General features: G+C 36.8%; 1 pseudogene; it reads left to right on the forward strand.

Moving 5' to 3' along the window:
- Nucleotides 1-225: 225 nt before the first annotated feature.
- Nucleotides 226-1,684, forward strand: LOC135200697 (putative nuclease HARBI1; annotated as a pseudogene).
- The last annotated feature ends 5,839 nt before the right edge of the window (nucleotides 1,685-7,523 follow it).

The raw sequence follows: 7,523 nt of genomic DNA on the forward strand, positions 1-7,523 counted from the left end.
ACTTGTGTATATATTATGTAGGTATGTATTGAACATAGAAACACTAATTATTCAGCTTTTCCTTCGTTTTTTTAACAGGGAAAACATTAAAATTTCAATTTCATTTCATCATTTATAGTGTATGTTCAATATGAAATTTTGGTCAAAAGCCAAACTCTGAAAACTGTTTGACGTTTAGCACCAGAAAACTTGATAAGCATAAGAATAAGGAAGCTCAAGGTCAAAATGGACTCCAGTAAGATGGAAAAGGAAAAAAAAAAAATAAGTGCCTAGAAAAACTTATCTGCACCAGCAGCTGATGCAGGTAGTGAATCAGGCACCAGTTACTGGTCACTAACCCTCCCCCACAGAATCCTTAGGTTAGGTTACCTTACTTTGCCTTCATGCTAAATTGCAGATTAGGTTCATCCAGTCTTTTTACAATTTCCCTTCAGAATTTCAGCATTTCCTCATTTATGCTATCTATTTCAGCTGCCTTTTCAAATTTCGCCCTTCTACTGCCTTTTAAACTTCCCTCTAAATAGGTCTCGTATTTTCAGCATTCTTCCTGTCTCATCTATGCAAGTAATCACAGCACTTTTAGTATCTATACATTGTTGATTTTATATATTATTTTTTTCCTTTTTATACATATTCTATCCTCACTTTTTCCTGAGCTGCTTTCCCAATTGGTACCCTTGGGTATATAGTAGTTACTTGCTATCTAATCGGGGTGACAGTCTAGTTAGTAATACTACTACTACTAATATAATAATCAGTGAGTTTTCCTGGACAATATTTTTTTTTCAGTCTTTATCATATTACTCCTTATATCTTTTAGGAATTTAAGAAACTAATTTCCTTTTTCCAGCAAGAACAATTTTCCTTCCTGTTGTGTTTAGACAGATACTTACTACTTTAGTTATGAAAAGTTTGGTTTATGACAGTAATAATGATGCAGTATATTACAGTTGAGTTTTTCTTTTATTTCTTTATCAGGACAACGAATTTCTCCATGCAATAATTTTTTGGTAACCTTAAGGTACATGGCAACTGGAAATTTCCAGTAGACACTGGGAGATTGTTCAGATATGGCCCAGAGTGGTGTGTCGAGGTGCCTTAGGGATGTTTGCACTGCTGTTGCCACCCTTGCACAAGAATTGATCAAATTCCCAACTCCACAGGATGAGAACAAAATGATGATGGAGTTATAACAAATAGCTGGAATGCCTGGTTTGATAGGCTGTGTGGATGGTACACATATATACCTATAAAGAGTCCAGGAGGTCCTAATGCAGAATTGTACAGGTGCAGAAATTTTTTTTTTCAATAAATGTCATGGTTGTATTGCGATGCTTCTTTGAGGTTCACTAATGTAATTGTAAATTGGCCAGGCAGTGCTCATGACTCCAGAATATTTTCTTCTTCAAGACTAGCACAGAGCCTAGAGTCGGGTATGTACAGAGGTTTTTTGTTGAGAGACGGTGGTTATCCATGCCGTCTTTATATAATGACACCATTTCTTGCTCCCAATACACATAAACAAAAACAAAGACATTATAATGTTGCGCACATCAGAACTCGCAATCTTATAGAACGTGCCATAGGACTGCTTAAAAGGAGGTTTGCAGTGTTATCAATACCGGTCAGAATAAAGTTGAATAATACTAAGAACATAATAATTGCTTGTGCAAGTCCTTCATAATTGTGCAATAACAAACAGAATACCTCTACAGGATTAAGAAAATCTTGAATCGATGACCTGTCTGAACCTGATGTGGGTATCATTGAAAGAGCTGACAATATCCAAGGAGCTCAACGTAGGGCCCACATTGTTGACGGTTTTTTTTTTTAAGTTTAAATAGATTATGTATTTATTTTCTGTTAATTAGGTTTAAAGTAGTGCAAGGAACCCCCAGTTCTGGGAATTTGCACTTTAATAATAAATCTATAATCTTATTACTTGCATTATTTAAGAACTATTTTAAAATTTTGAATTGAATAAAGTGACACACATTAAACCCGAGAATGCTTTTGTCAGAGCTAACAGCTGTATGTGCTAGGTAAATTGAACACGATACCAAGAAAATGGAAAATACACTTCTTATTGACATAATGAAATATGAAAATATAACTTGCATGTTTGCCTTTAAAAGGGTACACTAATGGATTTATTATATTTATTTTCTGGTTCATCCTGAAAAAAAATATTCAATGGCAAAAGCAATCTATAGTTAAAAAGAGGTAATTCATTCTAGATTACTAGGATTAACTGAAAGGATAAAGGATAAATACTATTTTTTAACATAAGAAAAGATTTATTCAGGAACTCTTACCATAGTTGTCAATCTGACACCCTGAGAAAGACAAGACTTGTACTTGCAAGATGAAAATGGTGATAAAATAAATTTGAATAAAACTTGTGATTCAGGTTGAATCATAGCTATCTGGACCTGTGGTTCAGGTCAAATCATAACAGCATTATTTAGACCTTTACTTATGATGTCTAATATACATTATTCAAAAACACTGGTTTATATCACAACGGGCTGCCAACACAAGAGCCAGTCCTGCAGAAGGCGAGGGCAATCTTTAAGTATATCATAAAATATGGCAAAAGAAATAAGATGACAAAATAAAATATATACTAGCCCTAATAATTTCTAAACACTGATTAATTGATAAATTATCCTGTTAGTACATATTATCCCTTTCACAGCATAGGCTACCAATTTTGAAAATATAATTTCGAAGTAAACCTTGTAATGTATGATACTCGATACCTAATTCACTGAACATCAGATTCATCAAAATAATATAATACTTAATATCAAGATGCAAATGGACATATATGATACTCAATACCTAATTTCACTTAACATCAGATTCATTAAAGCACTATTATATAATACCTAATATCACAATGCAAATGGACATAGCATACAAACTAAGAAATTAATATTTGGAAGTATACATTGTACTGTTTGGTATCAATTAACTAACTTACAAATAGGAACACCTGATTCATGAGAGCACCTTTATATATCATAGGTAAAAAATAAAAATAAATATACTAACACTACATCACAGCAAAGAAAAATATGAAATGGGGTTGGTTTGGTTTATGGAATTTAGGCATAATGCCAATCAATGGGGCAACTATGGCCACTCAGCATTACAGAAATGATAAAGTTAATTGCTGACCATATGATGAAACCTTCATTTAACAAACACACCTATCAGTGGAGTCATTTTTCTCTCCTAAAAGCAAAAACAACTTGATCTATGGAAATAACACCTACTGTAACCTTAGCAATAAGGCTAAATTCCATAAACCAACCAACAACCAATACCTACTTTATTCATTATGAGTTGTGCATTGCTTCATAGGCAGATTTGCACTGTCAAGGAAAGCATTCAAGTTAGCAAACACAGTCATTGCTGATGAGTGCATTTCATCCACAAATTCATTCATATTGTTAATTAATTCCACCTTTAGTTCATGCTCTTTTTTGGCCATTATATGTTGCTCCTTTTCATTTTCCATTCTGAGATGATGCAGTTCCTCTTGTCTTTCCCTACACTTGATGTATGCATCGTCTAACTTCAATTTTTTGGGTGAAGAATGTGCTTCCTCTGTGGGTGTAGAAGACCGAGGTATTGGAGATACATCCCGTGATGTGTTTGCACAATTTTGGTGAAGTTCTGCCTGGAGTTACAATAGGCGTTGAAGGACGGGAAGTTTCATGGGGAACTATGGGTTTAAAAATTAAAAATTAAGTGTTCCATTGAAGACGGTGATGATGTAGCTGACCGATTAAGGAATGTGGATCTTGATTCATGATTAGACGAAACACCACTTTCTGATTGTGCCGAGGTTGAAGGCAGTGGCTCCGTAATACCTGAAAATAGTGCTGAGGTTGAAGGCAGTGTCTCTGTAATACCTGAAAATATTAGGTAAAATAAATATTTGATCTACAGCACCTTAGATGTAAATCTCTTCTGCAGTACTTCTAAACTGAGTATACAAGTGCTGGAACCTTTATTTAGGGTCATACAGCATTGAAATGTTATCTTAAAACCCAGTCATCATTAATAAAAAAACATAACCATTTTGCTTTCCCCAAGCCACTACAAACTTTTCAGACAGGTAGAGTGTAATGGCCATAAAAAAGGTTGAAGGTTCACTATTTTATAAATTTCATTCTTGAAAACACAGAGTACTTACTTATTTAACATCATGTATGGGCTCTCCTGTTTCATCAACTGGATGAAATGTTTCAAAAACGTATTTATCCATGACCAATTCTTCTGTCATCAGCGATGCAGCTATCACAAACTCTTCTGAGTGGTTTCAAAGATGGTGAGGACCACACCAGTTCTGCATAGCGTTTTCTTGACAGCAGCATCTTCCTGCTTCACTCTAGTAAAAATATATATATATTAGAATATATGTTTTCCCATTGGTTTTCTAATATATTCTAACAACTGTGACTTTAAAAATAGACTGCAATGAAATTTAAAAATATAACAAAAAGCCTACTTCTAAACTGAGTATACAAGTGCTGGAACCTTTAGGGTCATACAGCATTGAAATATTATCTTAAACCCAGTCATCATTAATAAAAACATAACCATTTTGCTTTCCCTGCTTCTAAACCTCCAGAATAATGAGTTAAAAACACATCTGTCGCATGATTGAATTCAAAAGAAAAGTCATTTGAGCATTTACACAAGTATTAATGAGCACTTAAGAAAATAATGTGACCTTTATGTAGCTGGAAATGTGGGCTGCACATTATAAAGCATAATAAGGGAAACAACCAAGTGGACTAGCTGATCCAGTCTTGCCCAGCTTGTTGATCCACCCTCTGAAAAAAGTACTTTAACACGTCCTGACACTGGAGATGGGCACCAGTCATGAGTCATCGGTGGTGGGAGCAACACCTCAAGACCTCTACTCTCCTTTCGAAGTAAGCAAAAGTACTTTTTCGGAGAGTGGATCAACAAGCGGGCAAGAGTGGATCACCTGGTCCACTCGGTTTTTCCCCTAATACCACTTGAGTTAATGTAGCCTAGCCATGAGCAGTTCACATAGCTGCAACAATCTGCGTAGCCAAGGACTGGTAGGCATTGTGCAGTCTTCAGGCTCCAGACATGCTAGCCTACATGTGAACTCAATTAAAAAAAAAATAAAGGGGGGCTAGCCTATTTCAGGTGTTGCCTACTCCAAATCATTTGACCACCTGCAGACAAGAGCCAAGATCTCAAATGTTGGCTTAATGTTTTAAAAACAATAACTGGACCAGTTTGCAAGCTGGTTTCACACATTAGGGTAAAAAAAGTATCTATACTTCGGAAAATCTCATATAGCTACCCATAAGAAAAATAGCCAAAGTTTACCATCAAGTTTTACAGTAATAAACTGGCTGTAAGCTAATGAAAGTTTAATTTATTTGCAATCCACCCATTAAAAATACGATAAAAACTGCTGTGTGCTCTAGCCTTCTATCCACCAGGAAAGTTGTAAGATCCTCCACATAGGCAATTCTAAACCTAAATTAGAATATTACCCAAATTTCCTATGAATAGACATTAAAAATCCATATCAAATTATACATATCTAATGCCTGATACACCAACTGCTTTTGTAATAAGCTAGACATTACTAACCTAACCTTTCCTAGAGCACCCTCACACACCCCTATGATTTGGTTAGCATAGCCTTACCCAACCTATTCTACTATGCTCCATTCTATTTATTTGAAGATAATAAATTTTATATAATATAATAACTTTAGATGATAAAATGGTGTTCCCTTGGATTAGCTACGCTAGGCTAGCCTGATGTGAGTAGTGCTAACAATTGAACAAGCAGCACTGGCCTAGGCCTTTCATAGCATAAATATCTTTTAACTAACAAACAGTTTACAAACCATTTTGCCCCCAGCGGCCTAAATTTGCTCTGACTACAATTGCAAAACAAAAATGCATCCTTACTTGCATTTTACGTGGTCGAAACAGCGCTTGACCTGCTTTGATGACCGTGGAGGTTGGTCTGGATACATGGCGTTGAACTTCAAAGTAATTTCTGCCATGCCTGACGTTTTCTTTCCAAAGTTCTACTTCCCGTCGATCGGTCGTTGATAACACTCTCATGTTCCTTTATCAAAGTAAGCAGCATTAAACGCTGAGAATCAGCTACTGGGGGTGCACGCTCCATATTCCGGTATCTTCGTATCTTGGTGAGTTGCGTAGATTGCTTGCGGTAAACTGTTTGTTCAGATTCCGCGCCAAATCAGGACAGCCAATATCAAGTATACAAAATATACTTCGATATGTAGTATCTTTTTATAATGAATAGTAAAGACATAAAGCCACTTTAATTTGGCATTTTGGTAATAAAAGAAATTGTCTATGATACTGATACAGCCTTGTAATCATCGATTCAGTCATTTCATTCCCAGTAATCGCATATGTTGGTAAGCCTGTTTAACCAGTGAGGCAATGCGATGGGAGTTCGGCCGTCGTACGATTTCTGGATACCACGACAACCCTTCGTTTGAGACCATACTACCTCGATCGCCTTCGTATTGACAAATGCGATCGTATGATTTCTGGATACGGCCCCCCCACCCCAGCATGATTCTTCCAGGAGCTTTGGGCGATATGTGCACATCCAATTTTATATCATGATAAGAACAGTCAGTCGCTAAGTGGCACTTGGCCTTTCATAGGGCATTGTGGATTTCGTCGTGCATATGTCGTTTTGTACGACCGTTATATCTTCCTATAAAATTTAATGTGCCTCGTCCACTCTTGCGTTTACCATACCAATCCCTGGGAGCTACCTGTATTCCTTAAAAACAATAAATGTGAGATTTTCTTTCTTCAAACCACCAAATATTCTTTTCGTGGCTTTTTTTTCTTTGTTTTTTTCTTTGGCTGGAGCGGCACAGTCAGATCATATGTGGTTCATTATCAGATATTCCTTCCGCCACGTCCGAACTGTGTGGTGCCTGCCAACTTAAGACTGACTACTTTGTTCAGACGGACAGTAACGTGAGTTTGCAGTCATTTTTTTTTAGTCTCCCCCCCACTCAGTTCTCATCGTACGACCAGATCGATGTGAGTGGCCCCCTGGAAGGAGTGGGGGCGGGGGGGGGCATGGGGGGGGGGGGGAGGGGGATGGAGTGGGACGAGAATATACCAATTCAAGCTACGAGGTGACGTAAGATGAAAACATCCCTCAATTGTTACAGGGTAAACTACAAGCGCTTCCACCATGGAAACAGAAGTTGACGCCCGTGACTCGACCTTGCAAGATTCACATAACAGTGAGTATCTGTAACCTATACTCTATATTGTATTAGATACATGTAATATTTTTTATAGTAACTGTTTACTACCTCAATGGATATATAAAAGTCTACCCCTCCTTGCCTGAAACCCTAAACCCTATCATGATTACCATCCTAACATCACACCTGGGTATAATGGATGACCATATGGGTAATGAGAAGGAGTGTGCGTTATTATTACGG

Source organism: Macrobrachium nipponense, chromosome 27 (assembly GCF_015104395.2).
Source record: "Macrobrachium nipponense isolate FS-2020 chromosome 27, ASM1510439v2, whole genome shotgun sequence".
In the NCBI taxonomy this organism is placed as follows: Eukaryota; Metazoa; Arthropoda; class Malacostraca; order Decapoda; family Palaemonidae; genus Macrobrachium; species Macrobrachium nipponense.